Below are 20566 nucleotides of genomic sequence, written 5' to 3' on the forward strand. Positions count from 1 at the left end.
ACACTCCAGAAAAAAAAAAGGCTCAGACCCAAAATCATACATCAAGATGATAATAGAGCTCCTTAAACAAGAACGGGAAGAAAAGCATAAAGAAATAGTAGCTTTAAAAGAGAAAACAAGAAAAACACTCAAAATCAAAGAACTAGAGTAAAAGAGAACCAAAGAGATGATGGAATTGAAGAAGAAATTTAAAATGGAAATGGAAACAATAAAGAAAACATTAAAAGAGACAACCCTGGAGGTAGAAAACCTAAAAAAGAAATCAGTAGTCACAGATGCAGGCATCTCCAACAGACTACAAGAGATGGAAGAGAGAATCAAGGGGGCTGAAGACAACATTGAAAACATAGAAAAAACAATCAGAGAACTTGCAAAAGCCAAAAAGCTCCTAACCCAAAATGTCTAGGAGATCCAGGACACAATGAGAAGACTAAACCTAAACATAATAGAGATAGAAGAGGGCAAAGAATATCAACTAAGAGGCACTGTGAATATCTTCAACAAAATCATAGAAGAAAACTTCCCTACCCTTAAGAATGAGATAACCATGAGCAAAAAAGAAACCTACCAAACTCGAAATACAGTGGACCAGAAAAGAAATTCCTCCTGACACGTAATAGTCAAAACGCCAAGTGCCCAAAGCAAAGAAAGAATACTAATAGTAGTAAGGGGAAAAGGGTCATGTGACATATAAAGGCAGACCAATCAGAATCACACCCAACTTCTCAACAGATAATAGGAAAGCTGGAAGATCCTGGACAGACATCATGCAGACCCTAAGAGAACACAAGTGTCAGCCCGAGCTACTATACCCAGCAAAACTCTCTATCACCATAGATGAAGAGAACAAGATATTCCAAGACAAACCTAAATTTATACAATATCTGACCACAAACCCAGCACTACAACAAATTATAGGTGGAAAACCTAATACCGGAGGGAAACTACATTCTAGTATAAACAAGAAAATACCTAAGCAAGAAAACCAAGAGAAGAAAGACACACAGGCACAATTCTACCTCTAAAAGGAAAAATAGCAAGAAACATCAACCATTATTCCTTAATATCTGTTAACATTAATGGACTCAATTCCCCAATAAAAAGATATAGGCTATCAGACTGGATACATAAAGAGAATCCAGCATTTTGCAGCATACAGGAAACTCATCTGAGAATCAAAGACAGACACTATCTCAGAGTGAAAGGTTGGAAAAAATCTTCCAAGCAAACGACCCAAAGAATCAAGATGGAGTGGCCATTCTAATATTGAATAAGGTAGATTTTCAACCAAAAGTTATCAGAAAAGATAAGAAAAAACACTTTTTCCTCATTACAGAGAAAATATGTCAGGAGGAACTCTCAATCCTTAACATATATGCTCCAAATACAAGAGCAACCATATTCATAAAAGAAACCCTACTAAAGCTCAAAAAATACATTGCACCCCACACAATAATAGTGGGAGACCTCATCACCCCACTCTCATCAATGGACAGATCATGGAAACAGAAACTGAACAAGGATGCTGTGAAGCTAGCAGAGGTTATGAACCAATTGGAATTAATAGACATCTACAGAACATATCATCCTAAAACAAAAGGATAAACCTTCTTCTCAGCACCTCACGGCACCTTCTCCAAAATTGACCACATAATTGGTCACAAAACAAGCCTCAACAGATAAAAAAGATTGAAATACTCTCACTCATCCTATCAGATCACCATGGGCTAAGGCTGGTCTTTAATAACAACAAAGACAACAAAAAGCCCATAATACATGGAAAATAAACAATGCTCTATTAAATGATAGCATGGTCAAAGAAGAAATAAAGAAAGAAATTAAGGATTTTCTAGAATTCAATGAAAAGGAATAAACAACATACTGAAACCTATGGGATGCAATGTAAGCAGTACTGAGAGGAAAACTCATAGCTCTGAGTGTTTCCAAAAAGAAACTGGAGAGAGCATACACTAGCAACTTGACAGCACAGTTGAAAGCTCTAGAACAAAAGGAAACAGATACACCCAAGAGGAGTAGACGGCAAGAAATAATCAAACTCAGGGCAGAAATTGACTAAATAGAAAGAAAAAGAACCATTCAAAGAATCAACAAAACCAAGACCGGGTTCTTTGAGAAAATTAACAAGATTGATAGACCCTTAGCCATACTCACTAGAGGGCAAAGAGAGAGTATCCAAATTAACAAAATCACAAAGGAAAGTGGAAACATAACAACTGAAAGTGAGGAAATTCATGAAATCATCAGATCCTACCACAAAAGCTTATACTCAACAAAGCTGGAAAATCTGGAGAAAATGGATGAATCCTAGACAGATAACAGATACTAAAGTGAAACAAGGACCAGGCAAACCATATAAATAACCCCATAACACCTAAAGAAATAGAAGTCATCAAAAACCTCCCAAAAGAAAACGCCCAGGTCCAGATGAGTGCAGTACAGAATTTTATCAGACATTTATTGACAACCTAGTACCAATAGTTTCCAAACTATTCCACAAAACAGAATCTGATGGAACATGTCCTAACTCATTTTTTGAGGCCACAATAACCCTCATTCCTAAACCACACAAACACCCTACAAGGAAAGAGAACTTCACACCAATCTCCCTTATGGACATTGATGCAACTCAACAAAATCCTTGCAAACTGAATCCAAGAACACAACAAAATGATCATTCACCATGATCAAGTAGGCTTCATCCCTGGGATGCAGGGATGGTTTAATATACGGAAATCCATCAACATAATCCACCATATAAACAAACTCAAAGGAAAAACACATGGTCATCTCACTAGATGCTGAGAAAGCATTTGACAAAATTCAACAACCCTTCATGTTAAAAGTCTTGGAGAGAACAAAAATCCAAGCCCCATACCTAAACATAATAAAAACAATATACAGCAAACCAACAGCCAACATCAAACTTAACAGTGGGAAACTTGAAGCAATCCCACTAAAATCAGGGACTAGAAAAGACTGCCTACTCTCCCACTACCTATTCAATATAGTACTGGAATTCCTGGCCAGAGTAACTAGACAGCAAAACAAAATCAAAGAGATACAAATTGAAAAGGAAGAAGTAAAAACATCACTGTTTGAAGATGACATGATAGTGTACGTAAGTAACCCAAAAAAATCCACCAGAGAACTTCTACAGCTGATAAACAAGTTCAGCAAAGTGGCTGGATATAAAATTAACTCAAACAAATAAGTACCCTTCCTCTACTCAAAAGACAAACCTGCTGAGAAAGAAATTAGGAAAAAGATACCCTTCACAATAGTCACAAACAATATGAAATACCTTGGTGTGACTCTAACTAATCAAGTGAAGTACCTGTATAACAAGAACTTCAAGACTCTGAAAAAGGAAATAGAAGATCTCAGAAAATGGAAAGATCTCCCATGCTCATGGATCAGAAGAATCAACATTTTTAAAATGGCTATCTTACCAAAAGCAATCTACAGATTCAATGCACTTCCCATCAAAATTCCAACCCAATTCTTCATAGAGTTGGAAAGAGCAATGTGCAAATTCATCTGGAATAACAAATGACCTAGAATAGTGAAATCCATCCTCAACAACAAGAAAACGTCTGCAGGAAACACTATCCCTGACCTCAAGCTATATTACAAGACATTTGTGCTAAAAACTGCATGGTACTGATACAGGGATAGGTACGTAGATCAATGGAATAGACCAGAAGATCTTGATTTTTGACAAAGGATCTGTAAACAAAGGACAGCCTATTCAACAAATGGTGTTGGTCCAACTGGCACTCAGCATGCAGAAGAATGAAAATAGACCCTTTCTTATCTCCTTGTACAAAGCTCAAGTGCAAGTGGATCAAAGATCTCCACATTAAACCAGGTACACTGAAACTATTAGATGAGAATGTAGGGAAAACCTTAGAACACATAGGCACAGGAGAATATTTCCTAAAGAGAACACCAATAGCTTGTGCTCTAAGGTCAAATATCGACAAATGGAACTTAATGAGATTGCAAAGTTTCTGTAAGGCTAAAGACACTGTCAAGAAAACAAAATGGCTGCCAACAGATTGCGAAAAGATCTTTACCAACCCCACATCTCATAGAGGCCTAATATCCAAGGTATACAAAGAACTCAAGAAGTTAGACACCAAAGAATCAAACAACCCTATTAAAAATGGGATACAGAGCTAAACAAAAAGTTCTCAATTAAGGAATATTCAATGGCTGAGAAGTATCTAAGGAAATGCTCAACATCCTTACCCATCAGGGAAACGCAAATCAAAACAACCCTGAGATTCCACCTCACACCAACCAGAATGGCTAAGATCAAAAATTCAGATGACAGCAGATGTTGGCAAGGATGCAGAGAAAGAGGAACACTTCTTCACTGTTGGTGGGGTTGTAAACTGGTACAACCTCTCTGGAAATGAGCCTGGTGGTTCCTCAGAAAATTGGACATAGTCCTATCTGAAGACCCAGTTATTCCACTTCTTGGCATATACTCCAGAGATGCTCCAACATACAACAAAGATACATGCACCACAATGTTCATAGCAGCTCTATTTATAATAGCCAGAAGCTGTAAAGAACCCAGATGTCCTTAAGTAGATGAATGGATACAAAAATTGTGGTATTTTTACACAATGGAGTACTACTCAGCTATCAGAAACCATGACTTTATGAAATTTGTAAGAAAATGAATACATCTAGAGAATATCATCCTGAGTGAGACAACCCAGTCACAAAAACAGACATAATATGCAGTCACTGATAATTGGATCCTAACCCCAGAAATCCCTGAACACCCCAGAAACAACTCACAGACAATATGAAGTTCAAAAAAAAACTAAGGCCAAAAAAAAAAAAGAAAAAACATTATGCTTAATCTTTACACGCCAAGAAAACTTTGACTATTTCCAGGTTACATCTTGTTTTACCTGTAATTTATCCTCATTGTAGCTAGTAGGATTTTAATGCATACTATCAAACCTTTAAAAATAATCAAGTATAGACAAAAATGTATTCACATACTTTTATGTATAAATGCTTAAATGTAAAACCCGTACATTATCTTTGTTCTTTAAAATAAAGTTGTAAAAGTAAATCAATTAATAAATAAATCTTTAAAAAAATAATGTAAAAAAAGCAATCAGGGAACTAAATCTGATATTAAATTGAAATTATAACAAAAGTTGAAATATATCATGGTATACAAATACCAGTATTTCAAATACTAAACTTATTTACACATAACAAAATTATTGCATTGCCTGGCTGTTTACAGCTGAATGCTTTCAACAGAAATAACTACAATAGCTTTAACCCATACACATTTTGTAAACTTTATTTTAAAAAGCAAAGATAAAAGAAAAAATTTTTAAACATTTTTGCATAAATGTATACAAATACAATAGTGTCAGTGCTTGGCTTTTTTTTTTTCTTTTTTTTTTAAGGTTTGATACTCAGCATTAAGGTCTTACTAGTTACAATGAGCAAAAAGTACATGTAAAACAGGGTGTAACCCGGAATTAGTCAACATTTTCTTGGTGTGTAAGGATTGAGCATGAATTTTTTTTTTGTTTTGTTTTGTTTTCTTTTTTTTCTTGAACTTCACACAGTCTGTGAGTTGTTTCAACCCATACACATTTATATAAAGGTTTGCACACACAGAATTCTGTTTTGCTTTAACATATAAAATACCTTCATATTTTTTTGTTGTTGTTGTTGTATACAGTGGTTAGTCCTTGCCATTAAAGGAGTCAGAGACATCAGATTCTGCAGATGTTAAGATAGGCACCACCTCGTCTCTGTGGATACTCTCACTTATTAGAAATGCCAAGTTCCTTTCTTTCTTGCAAGATGATGAAATGCATATTCCTTGGAGATAACTTGGAGATACAACACCAGTTCTAAATCCATCAATGGCTTCACTGCTCCTCACCTGTGGCCAAGACAGGTAAAGAATGAGAAGCTTCTTGAGGGTATCTTTGCTGTTTGGAAGATGAAGATAAGAGGAAGAGGATAGACTAGAAAGGCCCAGCCAAGGAGAACAGGAGGCTAGATGTTTGTCTAGATCAGGATGCTCCTTCGGGAAAACTCTCAAGTCTCACACTCCTGTTTTCCAGGGCCAAAATACAGAAAGGATGCTAGGAATTTGGGGTTTCAATTAAAAGCAATGTTGAAGTCGTACCACAGGATTTCTTGTTCTAAATCTAAGCACAGTGCTTTATCCCTAATTTCTTTGATTTTAACCAAGTATTCAGTGGTATTGAAATATAATCACAGCCAGAAATATGTTTCAAAACTCTGGTCTGACATACATGCCTCAAGGACCTTTATATGGATCCTGAGAAGCTATGATGTCCATTCAAAACCTGTGAGGATTTAAACAAATTGAAGTTTATGATTCTTAGGACTGTGGAAGGCCTTTACTGTTTTCCATGTTTCTCATCCTTCTTATTGCTCACCTACGAATATTGGTCTTCTACCGTCTTCCTTCATTTTTGCCCATACAGCTCCTTTTAGATGCACATCAGTGCCCTATCTCTGTCTTCAAATGTATGACTGGCTTTTCTGATTTTAAACCTCTGTGACATAATTCTATTGCCTCTTTTTCTAATTTTTTTGCATAGTTTCTAATCTACTGTTATAACCATGTTTTGGGGAATTTAAATTTTCACCAAGCAGTGCTTGTTTTATATACAGAATTCTCCTTAATTTACCACATAGTCAATTACTTTATTTTATAATCCATTATTTCTTTTTTATGGATGTTAGTTCTCCCATTATATGTGTAAACATTTAAAAACATAATTAAACTTTATGGTTGCCATTTCCAAAAAAGAAAAAAAAAATTCAATACTTGAATGTCAACCAAAATATGTTCTGCTAAATCTAAAGTATGTTCCTTTTTAACACATGATTTGGAAAAAATTGCTTAACCTGTATTTGAGTCCTGTCTTAGTAGGGTTTCTATTGCTGCAAAGAGACACCATGACCAAAGCACTTCTTATAAGGGGCAACATTTAGCTGGGGCTAGGTACAAAGGCTCAGTCTATTATAATCATAACAGGAAGCATGGCAGCATACAGGCAGACACAGTGCTAGAAAAGGAGCTGAAGTTTTACATCTTGTTCCACCAGCAATGGAGAAGTGTTCCTCTTTCTCCACATCATTGCCAGCATCTGTTGTCATCTGAGTTTTGGATCTTGGCCAATCTGACTGGTGTGAGGTGGAATCTCAGGGTTGTTTTGATTTGCATTTCCCTGATGGCTAAGGATGTTGAGCACTTCCTTAGATGTTTTTCAGCCATTTGATATTCCTCTATTGAGAATTTTTTGTTTAAGTCTGTACCCCATTTTTAATAGGGTTGTTTAATTCTCTGGTGTCTAGATTTTGAGTTCTTTATATACCATGGATATTAGGCCTCTATCTGATGTGGGGTTGGTAAAGATCTTTTTACAATCTGTTGGCTGCCATTTTGTTTTCTTGACAGTGTGTTTAGCCTTACAGAAACTTTGGGATCTCACTAAGTCCCCTTTGCCAATATTTGACCTTAGAGCACGAGCCATTGATGTTCTGTTCAGGAAATTTTCTCCTGTGCCTATGTGTTCTAAGGTTTTCCCTACTTTCTCTTCTAATAATTTCAGTGTACCTGGTTTAATGTGAAGATCTTTGATCCACTTACACTTGAGCATTGTACAAGGAGATAATAAAGGGTCTATTTTCATTTTTCTGAATGCTGAGTGCCAGTTGGACCAACACCATTTGTTGAATAGGCTGTCCTTTTTCCATTGAATGTTTACAGCTCCTTTGTCAAAAATCAGGTGACCATATATGTGAGGGATCATTTCTGGATCTTCTATTCTATTCCATTGATCCACATGCCTATTTATGTACCAGTACCATGCAGTTTTCAGCAAAATTGCCTTGTAATATAGCTTGAGGTCAGGGAGAGTGATTCCCACAGATGTTTTTTATTGTTGAGTATGGATTTCGCTATTCTAGGTCTTTTGTTATTCCAGATGAAATTACACATTGCTCTTTTCAAATCAATGAAGAACTGGGTTGGAATTTTGATGGGGATTGCATTGAATCTGTGGATTGATTTTGGTAAGATGGCCATTTTTAAAATGTTAATCCTTCCAATCCATGAGCATGGGAGATCTTTCCATTTTCTGAGATCTTTCTTGATTTCCTACTTTAGAGGTTTAAAGTTTTTGTCATACAGGTCCTTCACTTGCTTAGTTAGAGTCACACTAAGGTATTTCATAGTTTTTGTGACTATCGTGAGGGGTATCTTTTCCCTACTTTCTTTCTCCACATGTTTGTCCTTTGAATATAGGAAGGCTACTGATTTGTTTGAGTTAATTTTATATCCAGCCACTTTGCTGAACTTGTTTATCAGCTGTAGGAGTTCTCTGGTGGAATTTGTGGGGTCGCTTAAATACACTATCATGTCATCTGCAAATAGTGATGTTTTTACTTCTTCCTTTCCAATTTGTATCGCTTTGATTTCCTTTTGCTGTCTAATTTCTCTGGCCAGGACTTCCAGTACTATGTTGAATACGTAGAGGGAGAGTGGGCAGCCTTGTCTAGTCCCTGATTTTAGTGGGATTGCTTCAAGTTTCCCACTGTTAAGTTTGATGTTGGCTGTTGGCTTGCTGTATATTGCTTTCATTATGTTTAGGTATGGGCCTTGGATTCCTGTTCTTTCCGAGACTTTTAACATGAAGGGGTGTTGAATTTTGTCAAATGCTTTCTCAGCATCTATTGAGATGACCATGTGTTTTTCCTTTGAGTTTGTTTATATGGTGGATTATGTTGATGGATTTCAGTACATTAAACCATCCCTGCATCCCAGGGATGAAGCCTACTTGATCATGGTGAATGATTGTTTTGATGTGTTCTTGGATTTGGTTTGCAAGGATTTTGTTGAGTATTTTTTTTATCAATGTTTATAAGTGAGATTAGTCTGAGGTTCTCTTTCCTTGTAGGGTCTCTGTATGGTTTCAGAATGAGGGTAATTGTAGCCTCAAAAAAATTAGTTAGGTAGTGTTCCATATGATCTATTTTGTGAAATAGTTTGGAGAGTATTGGTATTATGTCCGCAATAAATGTCTGATAAAATTCTGCACTGAACCCATCTGGAACTGGGCTTTTTTGGTTGGGAGGCTTTTGATGACTGCCTCTATTTCTTTAGGTGTTATAGTATTATTTAGATGATTTACCTGGTCCTGATTTAACTTTAGTATCTTGGATCTGTCTAGGAATTCATCCATTTCTTCCAGATTTCCCAGCTTTGTTGAGCATAGTCTTTTGTAGTAGGATCTTATGATTTCTTGAATTTCCTCAGTTCCAGTTGTTATGTCTCCACTTTCCTTTCTGATTTTGTCAATTTGGATACTCTCTCTTTGCCTTCCTGTCAGTCTGGCAAAGGGTTTATCGACCTTGTTAATTTTCTCAAAGAACCAGGTCTTGGTTTTGTTGATTCTTTCAATGGTTCTGTTTGTTTCTATTTAGTCTATTTCTGCCCTAAGTTTGATTATTTCTAGCCGTCTACTCCTCTTGGGTGTATCTGCTTCCTTTTGTTCTACAGCTTTCAGCTGTGCTGTCAAGTTGCTGATGTATGCTCTCTCCAGTTTTTTTTTTTTTTTTTTTTTTTTTTTTGGAAGCACTCAGAGATATGAGTTTTCCTCTCAGTACTGCTTTCATTGCATCCCATAGGTTTGGGTATGTTGTGTTTTCATTTTCATTGAATTCTAGAAAATCCTTAATTTCTTTCTTTATTTCTTCTTTGACCCTGCCATCGTTTAATAGAGCATCGTTTAGTTTCCATGTGTATGTAGGCTTTTTGTTGTCTTTGTTGTTATTAAAGACCAGCCTTAGAACATGGTGATCTGAAAGGATGCATTGACGTATTTCAATCTTCTTATACCCATTGAGACTCGTTTTGTGACTGATTATGTGGTCAATTTTCAAGAAGGTGTTGTGAGGTGCTGAGAAGAAGGTGTATTCTTTTGTTTTAGGATGATATGTTCTATAGATATCTATTAATTCCAGTTGGTTTATAACCTCTGCTAGTTTTACAGTGTTCTTGTTCAGTTTCTGTTTCCATGATCTGTCCATTGATGAGAGTGGGGTATTAATATCTCCCACTATTATTGTGTGGGGCGCAATGTATTTTTTGAGCTTTAGTAGGGTTTCTTTTATGAATATTTGGAACATATATGTTAAGGATTGAGAGTTCCTCCTGACAAATTTCCCCTGTAATGAGGAAAAAGTGTCCTTCCTTATCTTTTTTGATAACTTTTGGTTGAAAATCTACTTTATTCGATATTTGAATGGCCACTCCAGCTTGCTTCTTGAGGCGATTTGCTTGGAAAGTTTTTTCCCAACCTTTTACTCTGAGATAGTGTCTGTTTTTGTCTCTGAGATGAGTTTCCTGTATGCAGCAATTGCTGGGGTTTGTTTATGTATCCAGTCTGATAGTCTATGTCTTTTTATTGGAAAATTGAGTCCATTTATGTTAACAGATATCAAGAAATAGTGGTTGCTGTTTCCTGCTATTTTTGCTTTTGGAGGTTGAATTGTGCCTGTATGTCTTTCTTCTTTTGGTTTTCTTGCTTAGGAGTTTTCTTGTTTTTATTAGGATGTAGTTCCCCTCGTTGTATTGGGTTTTCCCCCCTATAATTCGTTGTAGTGCTGGGTTTCTTGTCAGATATTGTATAAATTTAGTTTTGTCTTGGAATATCTTAGTCTGTCCATCTATGGTGATTGAGAGTTTTGCTGGGTATAGCAGCTTTGGCTGGCACCTGTGCTCTCTTAAGGTCTGCATGATGTCTGTCCAGGATCTTCTAGCTTTCATAGTCTCTGTTGAGAAATCGGGTGTGATTCTGATTGGTCTGCCTTTATATGTTACCTGGCCTTTTTCCCTTACTGCTTTTAATATTTTTTCTTTGCTTTGGGCACTTGGCGTTTTGACTATTATGTGTCAGGAGAAATTTCTTTTCTGGTCCAATCTATTTGGAGTTCTTAAGGCTTGTTTTATGCTCATGGTCATCTTATTCTTAAAGGTAGAAAAGTTTTTTTCTTTGATTTTGTTGAAGATATTTACTGTGCCTCTTAGTTGATATTCTTGCCCTCTTCAATTCCTATTATCTTTAGGTTTGGTCTTCTCATTGTGTCCTAGATCTCCTGGACATTTTGGGTTAGGAGCTTTTTGGTTTTTGCATTTTTTCTGACTGTTTTGTCTGTGTTTTCCATGTTGTCTTCGGGCCCGAGAATCTCTCTTCCATTCTTGTAGTCTATTGGAAATGCTTGCATCTGTGACTCCTGATTTTTTTTTTAGATTTTCTATCTCTAGGGTGTTCTCTTTTAGTGTTTTCTTTATTGTGTCCATTTCTGTTTTAAATTCCTTCTTCCATTCCTTCATCTCTTTGATGCTGTTTTCCTCTAGTTCTTTGTGTTTTTTGAGTGTTTTTCTTGTTTCCTCTTTAAATGCTTCTAATTCTTTATGCTTTTCTTCCCGTTCTTGTTTAAGGATCTCTGTCATCATCTTGAGGTATGATTTCAGGTCTGTGTCTTCTTTTTCTGGAGTGTTTGATATTCTGCTCTTTGCTGTGTTGGGAGAGCTGGGTAGTGGTGTTGCCAGGTTTTCTTGGTTTCCCTGGAGAACGTTCTTTCCCTTTCCTCTTGCCATCTTGTTGTCAGTCTTGTGTCCCTGGATCACCACTTGATCACAGCTGTCTCTCTGCTGTTCCAATCCTGTGTCCCTGGATCACCGCTAGCTCACTTCTGTTCCTGGTGGAGGATGGTCTGAATGCGCGTTCTGCACTCAATGTGGTCCGGCTGGGAATAGCCCGATCCCAGGTTACTGGTTCCCTGAACCGAGCTGGGGCGGGGAAGGGTAACCGGGGGACCGTACATTTTGCGCGTTCGGCAGAGATCTCTCTGTACCCCAGCTAGTCGGAATGACTCCTTACCAATCCTGGGTCCCTGGATCACCGCTGGATCCCCGCTGGCTCACTGCTGTTCTTGGTGGCTGATGGTCTTAGTCTTTACTTATATTTTTAAGTGATCATACCTAAGTGAAAACACTTTTATTAGAAGCAAGTATCTAAATGTCAAGAATCAATGCTTAAATTCACAATCATGGCATACATGCAAGAAAATGAACATATGCTGATAAAATTGAAAGGAAAAAGGAGACATCCTCCTGTGAAAACCAAATGAAAACCTCAAAATATCAGATGAGCACAAACTTGGAGTAGGGCAAGACAAGGAAGAGGGGAGCAGGAGGGAGGGGATGAGAGTTTTTTTTAAGTGATAATAATATATTAAGTGAAAATAATAAATCAAGTATTCTCCTCACATTACTTTAGCTGGGGCCAGGCTGCACTAGTCCTAAAGGAAATTAGTGACCATAAATATACTCCAAAACCCTAAGGAAGTAACTAAGCAGAATTTCTTCATCTTAACGTCATAGAAATCTGACTCAAGCCTAACTTTGCTGGCACAAAGTCTGAGGAGACAAAGGAACTGCCATTAACATATCAGTTAAACCCTCTACTAATGTTTGGGATTCATCCAAAAGGGTCTCTGCTAACTAATGGTCTGCAAGATCTTCGGAGAGTCTCAGCACCATCTCTCTCCCTTCTGTGGGATTCCTGAAAGGCCTCCAGAACAAAGAGGTAACCCACCAGGTCTCCTTGTCCATTTATGTTTCTACAAGAGTTTTTGCTCCTGCTCCATCAATATGGGCATTTGACCTCCCTGACCTAAGTACCCTTTCTAGATGTTTGAGCCACGTGCTGGGTAAATGCTTCCTTTGAACTCCCAGAAAGTTTCTTCCTTTGAAGTCTTGTCCTTTTCCTCAGATGCTTCTCGCCTTTATTTCCTAATCACATGATATGGCAACACCATTCACTAGTGTGATGTCATTAAATTTCCACAGCAGGTGAGCAGGGCAGCAGAGGTGAGCACCACTGACTAGGTGGCCAAGTCCACTCTTCATGATCCACACCATGGTCAGTTCACTCTTCATGACCAATGACTACTTAAGCTTCTGTCACACAGGACAGCACTGGTCCCCTCATTTCTTGCTCTAAGAAATAACCTATTCCTCTTTTGGCCAAGACAAGGGATGGAGTATGATGAGCCTTGATACAGCCTTCCTTTCTCCCTCTCCTTCTTTTGCTTCTTCTTCTCGATCATCATCTCTGTCCTCTCACTTCTGTCCCTGGTGTCCTTTCAAATGGAACATATGAATATTATGGCATCACAAAGTTAAAGCTTTCCACTTAGAGCGATGGTGGTTTAAAGTGAGACAGATGTTCTTTCCCAGATGTAAACTAAAAAATGAGACACTCACCTCAGGAAGAAATGGGTGGGACAGACTTGAGAGGAAGTGTCCCTGAAGCAGCTCTTTCTGACAAAACACAGATAAAATGGAACAGATTGAAGAGCTTAAAGTGCAAAGTACCCCATTTGGGACACAGAGCTCAGCACTGGCAGACATCTGCCTGCCTTGTGACAAAAAGAAGGGGGGTGATGAGGTTTCATTCTCGGGGAAAGATAAGGAGCAGAAAGTCCAAGCCAGGAACATTATAGGAAGAAAAGTAAGGACTACCCAACAACTATAATTCCAAAAGCTGTACAACCCTCAGGTCCAATGAATAAAAAGGATCCTGTGACCAGTTCAGTGACAACGGTAAACTATGTCCCATCATCAACTAATCATTAAACACTGCTTTTCAGGAGAGGGAAGCCCTAAGAGGGAAGGTGACTGTTACCACTCAGTAGAAAATATAAGAACTGGGAAAGTTCACTAAGGGACTGTGTGAACAAGATTTGTAGGCATAATGGTACACTGTGTAAAGATTATCATTGTATTATCCAAATGCTGATTTATGTGCCACCATATCTGGTTGCAGTTCTTATTCTGAGAATCTCCTGACTCAGTGTTGTGTAAGCACTGCTCCCCAGTTATTCTTTCATTGGTCAGTAAAGCTTGTTGATAAACCAGTGGGTGAGCAGAGGAGAGAATAGAACTAGACTTCCTCCCAGCCAGGGGTGGGGGAAGAAGAGAGAGAAAGTAGGGATTAACCAGGGGAGAAAGTTCAGCATCTGGAGCAGAGAAAGCCATAAAATGCAAATATCTTAGGGATTCTGGCTGGGAGGTAGCCACATGGGCATAGAAGATTAAAATAGAGTAATGCTGCTCAGTTGTTAAAGCTGTAAATGAATATAATAGTCCAGTCTCGATCCGGCTGGGTAAGGAGAAAGGGAGATAATTTCAAATGCCTCTAACAATGACATCTTTCATATTTTCTCTGGGAAAGGAGAATTTGAGCTGGTTGGTTTCCGAGGTCATGTATCCATCCTTTTCTAGGTTGAGAAGGCTAAAGCATAAGCATACGAGGCCAAGGCAAAGCTGTGAGGGTTGTGTTTTATTAAAAAGATAAAAAGCCAAGGATATGTTTGGTAAAGGCATGGTATGGGGTGGGGGAAGGGGGTGCCTCTGGGGCCCATGCTGAGACATCCCATCCCCTGGGGTACCAGCCACATGACAGTATAGTATAGAATAAGAATTTATTTCAGGCATGGGGAGGGGATTTGAGAGAATAGAGAGACAGAGAAAGGGAGAGAGAGAGAGAGAGAGAGAGAGAGAAGAAGAAGAAGGAGGAGGAGGAGGAGGAGGAGGAGGAGGAGGAGGAGGAGGAGGAGGAGGAGGAGGAGGAGAGGCCAGCCATGAGTATGTGGAGAGGGGAGAGAGAGGGGAAAGAGGGTAATGGAGCAAGAGCAAGAGGGAAAGGGAGTGAGGAGGGGGCAATTAGTCCCCGTTATAGTGAATCAGACACACCTGACTATTGCCAGGTAACTGTGGGGCAGAACCTAGAAGAAATGTCAACAATGAGGATGTCCCTGAAAGACAGTCAGCACTCCTGATGGACAGTAGTAGGCAGGGTTGAAAGGCAGGGTGGAAAGGCAGGGTTGAAAGGCAGGGTTGAAAGGCAGGGTGGAAAGGCAGGGTGGAAAGGCAGGGTTGAAAGGCAGGGTGGAAAGGCAGGGTTGAAAGGCAGGGTGGAAAGGCAGGGTGGAAAGGCAGGGTGGAAAGGCAGGGTTGAAAGGCAGGGTTGAAAGGCAGGGTGGAAAGGCAGGGTTGAAAGGCAGGGTTGAAAGGCAGGGTGGAAAGGCAGGGTGGGGCAGAGCAGCATACAGTGTCTCTTCACGAGACAAGGAGAAGTCATTGGGGATTTTATCCAGAGAAGCCCCATCATCCAGATCAGCCATACACTGTCAGGATATCCTTGCCTTGAAAGGATAAAGAAATCTTCTGCTAAAAACAGATTCCCATCTTCTCAGAGGAAAATATATCTGTAAGAAAGTGGGCTTTCTTCCCTAGGGCAGAGCACCACAATTGTTATACAATACGAGTGTCCAGCCCTGAAATTATATACATATAGGTAACATTACAAGGAATGAGTAGGTTGTGTTTATATATTTAGGATACACACATGTGCTTGCACACACACACATGATTAAAGAAAGAGTTGATGATTTTGAGGAATAGTGTGGAGGGGTACATGTTAAGGATTAAACAGTGGTTCTCAACCTTCCTGATGCTGTGACCTTTAATACAATTCCTCGTGTGGTTGAGACCCCAACCATAAGATTACCTTTGTTGCTACTTCATGGCTGTAATTTTGCTACTGTTATGAGTTATAATGTAAATATGTGACATGTAGGGTGTCTGATGGCAACCCTGTGAAAGGGTCATTTGACCTCAAAGAATCACTGAGTTAGAGGGAGGAAAGAAAAGGGGGGTGGCTTTTTTTTAATTTCAAAGGATGAAAATTTAATTTTTAAAACTAAAATTTTAAAAAGAAATCAGATTTTGTTTTTATCATAGAATGAGGGTGGGGTGGAGGGATTCATAGAAAATAGAATTATGACATAATCTCTGTGGTTGAACTTTCTGAGTTCAAATCTCTCATCTACAGATAACCATATGACTTGTGAAAAGTTATTTATTTCCTTGTGCCTCAGCTTCTTTAAAACATTCTGGCTGTAGCAATCGCGGGTAGATAGGTAGACAGCTAGATAGGTGATTAGGTATGGATAGGTGATTGGGTATGGATAGGTGATTGGGTATGGATAGGTGATTGGGTAGATATAGATACTTTTAAGGTAAAATGATACACAGCACTTGAAACAGCACTGGCCCATAATAAGCGTTCAGATATTACCAGAAAGTGTTGGAGAATAAAAAGGGAATAAAACTTGCAGAGACCTCAATTTTATGTCTAAGGACCATGAATGAACATTCTTTAGTGCACCCATATTAGAGAAACACCCCAGTAGTCAAATCTGCATGAGCAATTTGTGATGGGGAAGCCAGGGCAGGAATCAGCCATGGACTGAGGTTGGAGCTGCCTGTTGGCCTCCACCTGGAGCATTCACTGCACACATGCCGTACCACTACCCTGTCCTCTAAGGGATGAACCAACACAGGGTTGCCTTACCACTACCCTGTCCTCTAAGGGATGAACCAACACAGGGTTGCCTTACCACTACCCTGTCCTCTAAGGGATGAACCAACACAGGGTTGCCTTACCACTACCCTGTCCTCTCAGGGATGAACCAACACAGGGTTGCCTTACCACTACCCTGTCCTCTAAGGGATGAACCAACACAGGGTTTTGCACAGAACACTGACAAGTTTGATAAGGGTCCTTCAGTTTTAACACTACTGTCTCTCTCAATCAAAAAAGACTCTCTTAAGGTCATTTTTAGTTCATCCATGTTCCATGCTGCATTTTCTGTTTACCTAAGAAGTCATGATGCTTCTGTTGTCCCAAGGTCAGATTAAGAGTTGGCATTTGTGTGTAACTTAGGAAATTACTCTGCAGTGCACTGGAAAGATGAGATGGCAGAACATTTCTGCTCTTTGAGTAACCAGGGAACCTCCAGATGTGCCCTCCAGCTCTTCTGGAACACCAGCAGCAGCTCCGGACTCCAAACAATAGCAGGCTGAGGCCCAAAAATGCTCTTTGCGGTCTTGAATCCATCTGAGCACCATGCCGGAATGAAGCATATTCAAACTCATGCCTAATAGACTCCCTTGGAGTCAAACCCTGCAGCATCCGAAGCACTTTGCTTCCCACCCAGTGGGGGCTTGGCCATGAGAACTGCCAGGCACAGCAAGGACACATGGCTCTGTGTTCTCTGGAGCTAGTTCTGCACTCCCAAACAACAGCATGTGCAGGAATGGCTGGCTATGTGCAGAGCGCACTTGCTTGCCAATTAGAAGGCTTCTCAGTGCTCCTTACCACAGGGTTTGAAACTGAGGAAAAGATCTACCGGATTTGGTTTTATTGAGTTACAGAAAAACCTTTATCCCTTTTACCTACTTTCTTTGAGCTAATGTTTGTGCTTTTTGTCCTATAGAGTTTAATGGAAGAAATAAGTACTTTGGAACTGGACATAATGGTTTGAGCATCCACCATCCAAGTGTCAACTGTATAGACACGGGATAGTGTGGCTTCTGTTTGCCTCTGCCTCTGTGTCTGACAAGTCTTGGGACAATCTTCAAAATAGCTTAGAGTTACATTAATGGAGGACAAAAAAAATCACTTGAGGAGGTTTTGGGATGCAAGAGAGGAAAGCCAGGCTCTTCCTCCCTTACTGTGGTGGACTATTGGACAATGGGAGAAGAGTCCCATGGTTCACTGGTTCTGAAGGAACACTGCATCTTGTAGGAAAGCCCCCAGAGCTGTGGTGTCATGACCTCCCTGAGTCAACAGTAGGCTGTTCCTTCCTGGCTGCTGAGGACACCCATGAGTGTGCTGTCATGCTGTGGCTGGCACTAACATTGCCAAGTGTTATATGCTAAGACAGCATTTTCTCCCTCACTAGTTAAGCAAAAGTGATTGCCCATGAGATCAAGCTCCTGGCTTGCATGGTTAATTAGTGCCCTTAGAACTTAATGCCAGTGCTCTCCTCTTCACCAGCACTTAACCTCACACCATGGCCAGTAATAATCCAAGTGGCCATTATGTCATCATCCAACGTTCTCCTACATAGGAGTTTATCTTAGTGGTACTCAAATGACTACATATTCCAAACTAGAATCTCGTTGTGTCTCTCTATAAGCATACAATAATTACAATGACTAGACTTCATTGTTTCACACATGTATATAATACATTTTGTATATAACCAATTTCCCCCCTCATCTCCCTCTCCTGTTCCCTCTCATTCCTCCTCCTCCCAACTAGGCCCCGTTCTGCCTTTGTGACTTTTTGAAACATCATTCAATGAGTTTCATTAGGGTTGCTTACAGTAACATGAGTAGGAAGTTATTGACAGGAGTGTGGGCACCTTACTAGTAGCTATACCACTCAAGAAAATGTCTGCCCATCCCCCATAAGCCATTATTTGCCTACAAATCTTCAGAGAAGGGTAGGACCTCATGGGTGTTCCCTCCCTTTGTGACAGGTAGTTGACAGGACCATCTTGCACAAGTCTTGTACAGGTGATCACACCTGCTATAATTCAAGAATACAACAGCCATGTCATACCTGATAAACAGCACTTCAGAACACTATGCCCCATTCTTCAGTGTTTACATTCTTCTCACCCCCTCTTCCATGGTGTTTCCTGCACCTTGGGGGGCATGATATCAATGTCTCCCTTATGACTGATCATTCAGTGGCCACTCAGTCTTATTACTCTGACCACTGTGGTCACTCGGTTTTTACAGTTTACTTGGCACTTTGGTAAAGCAATAGGTATATGCTGCTGTAAAAGTATACCTTGGTTATTCAAGCCAGATCCAGAATTCTTTTAACTGTACCTATTAAGTAAAACTTTGGGAACTCACACTGCATTTCTTTTCTATTAATGCTATTACATATCACCACATATTTAATGGCTTAAAACAGCATAAGCTGGAGGTCAGATCTCTAAAGTAGGTGTCATGAGCAGAAATCAAGAATATGGCAGGGCTGCATTTCTTTAGCTAGTTAATACAAATCAACCAAACTGACAATTCCAACTCATCAATCCACACCAAGTACTCCAGCAAGGAGTCCCTTTCAGTTACATAAGCTATTAATAACTAAGTATGGTTCATCACACCTGCAACCCTAGCACTTGTGAGGCAGAGGCAGGAAAATAGTCTCAAACTCAAGACAAATTAGATCTACATAGTAAGTTTTAGGCCATCTCAGGCTTAAAACAAGTATTTTTTTTAAAAAAAAATAGATAAATTAACTCAGAAAAATATACTAAAAACATAGTTTTTCTACCACCTCTGTTCCATAAGCCTCAGCCACAAAAACACTACAAAGCCCTGGAGTCAACACTCGGGAACTGATTTGTTCCCAATTGTTTTCTCATCTTACTATGGTGGTATCACCCACAAGAGGCTGCAGCCTTCCTCATCAATCATTAATCAAGAAAATGTAGCCAGGCATGGTGACACACACCTGTAATCCCAGCACTCAGGAGGCAGAAGCAGGTGAATCTCTGTGAGTTCGAAGCCAGCTTGGTCTATAGAGGGAGTTCCAGGACAGCAAGGGCTGGCTGCGAGTGAAAGCAGTTTCTTGGAATTGAATTAGGATTGTCCATGTGTATCCATATGTTATTATATATTGTATATGATATATATTATAGGGTATAGTTAAATAGTCTACTACACACGCACCTAGAAAGATGGGCCAGAAAGTAGGAAACCATGAAGACCTGTGTTCAGATGTCAGTAACAAGCTAGGCATGGGTTCACTGAGGCTTATATCTCCAGTGCTGTCAGGGGAAGAGACAGGAAGACTCTTAGGTCTTATCATTCAAAAAGTTTTTTTTTTTTAATTTACATCTTTTTAATTCTTAAAAGCTTTTAAAAACAGAAAAAGTAGGAGTTCTGGGTCCAGGAAGAGACCCTATCTTAAAGAAACAAGACAAAGGATGATAGAGAAGCACTTCCAACTTCCTTCTCTGTCTTCCCGCATGTCCACAGAAATGTATGAACATCGACACACACATGCACACACACATGCATGTGCTCTCTCTCTCTCTCTCTCTCACACACACACACACACACACACACACATGCATCCACCACCCTAACACCACAACACCACAAGCAAGCATAAGTTTAACAAACAGAAAAGATTGTGTGATGGAGCTAGAGAGAAATTTGAAGATGCTACTCTGAGGACTTTGAAGATAGAGGAAGAGACCATTATCCAAGGAAGGCAAACTAACACTCAGAGGTGGAAATGATACAGACACGGAGCCAAGGAGCCCATGAACAGCAAAGCCTTGCCAACAACTTGAATTGGACAAATGAAGGTGAAGAGCTTAGGAGCTCTGGCATCCACAACATGTCACAGAATAAACATGGGTTCCCTCTCTTGATATGACATAACAATGCAGCCTGAGGGACCACACTCAAAACCTCAGGAATGTTGGGTATCAGCTTTGACCCTCACTCCTTGATACTGGTAGAAGCCACCACAGCTCCCAATGATACGAAGAGCACTTCTCTTTT

This window comes from Micromys minutus, assembly GCF_963924665.1.
Source record: "Micromys minutus genome assembly, chromosome: 1".
NCBI lineage: Eukaryota > Metazoa > Chordata > Mammalia > Rodentia > Muridae > Micromys > Micromys minutus.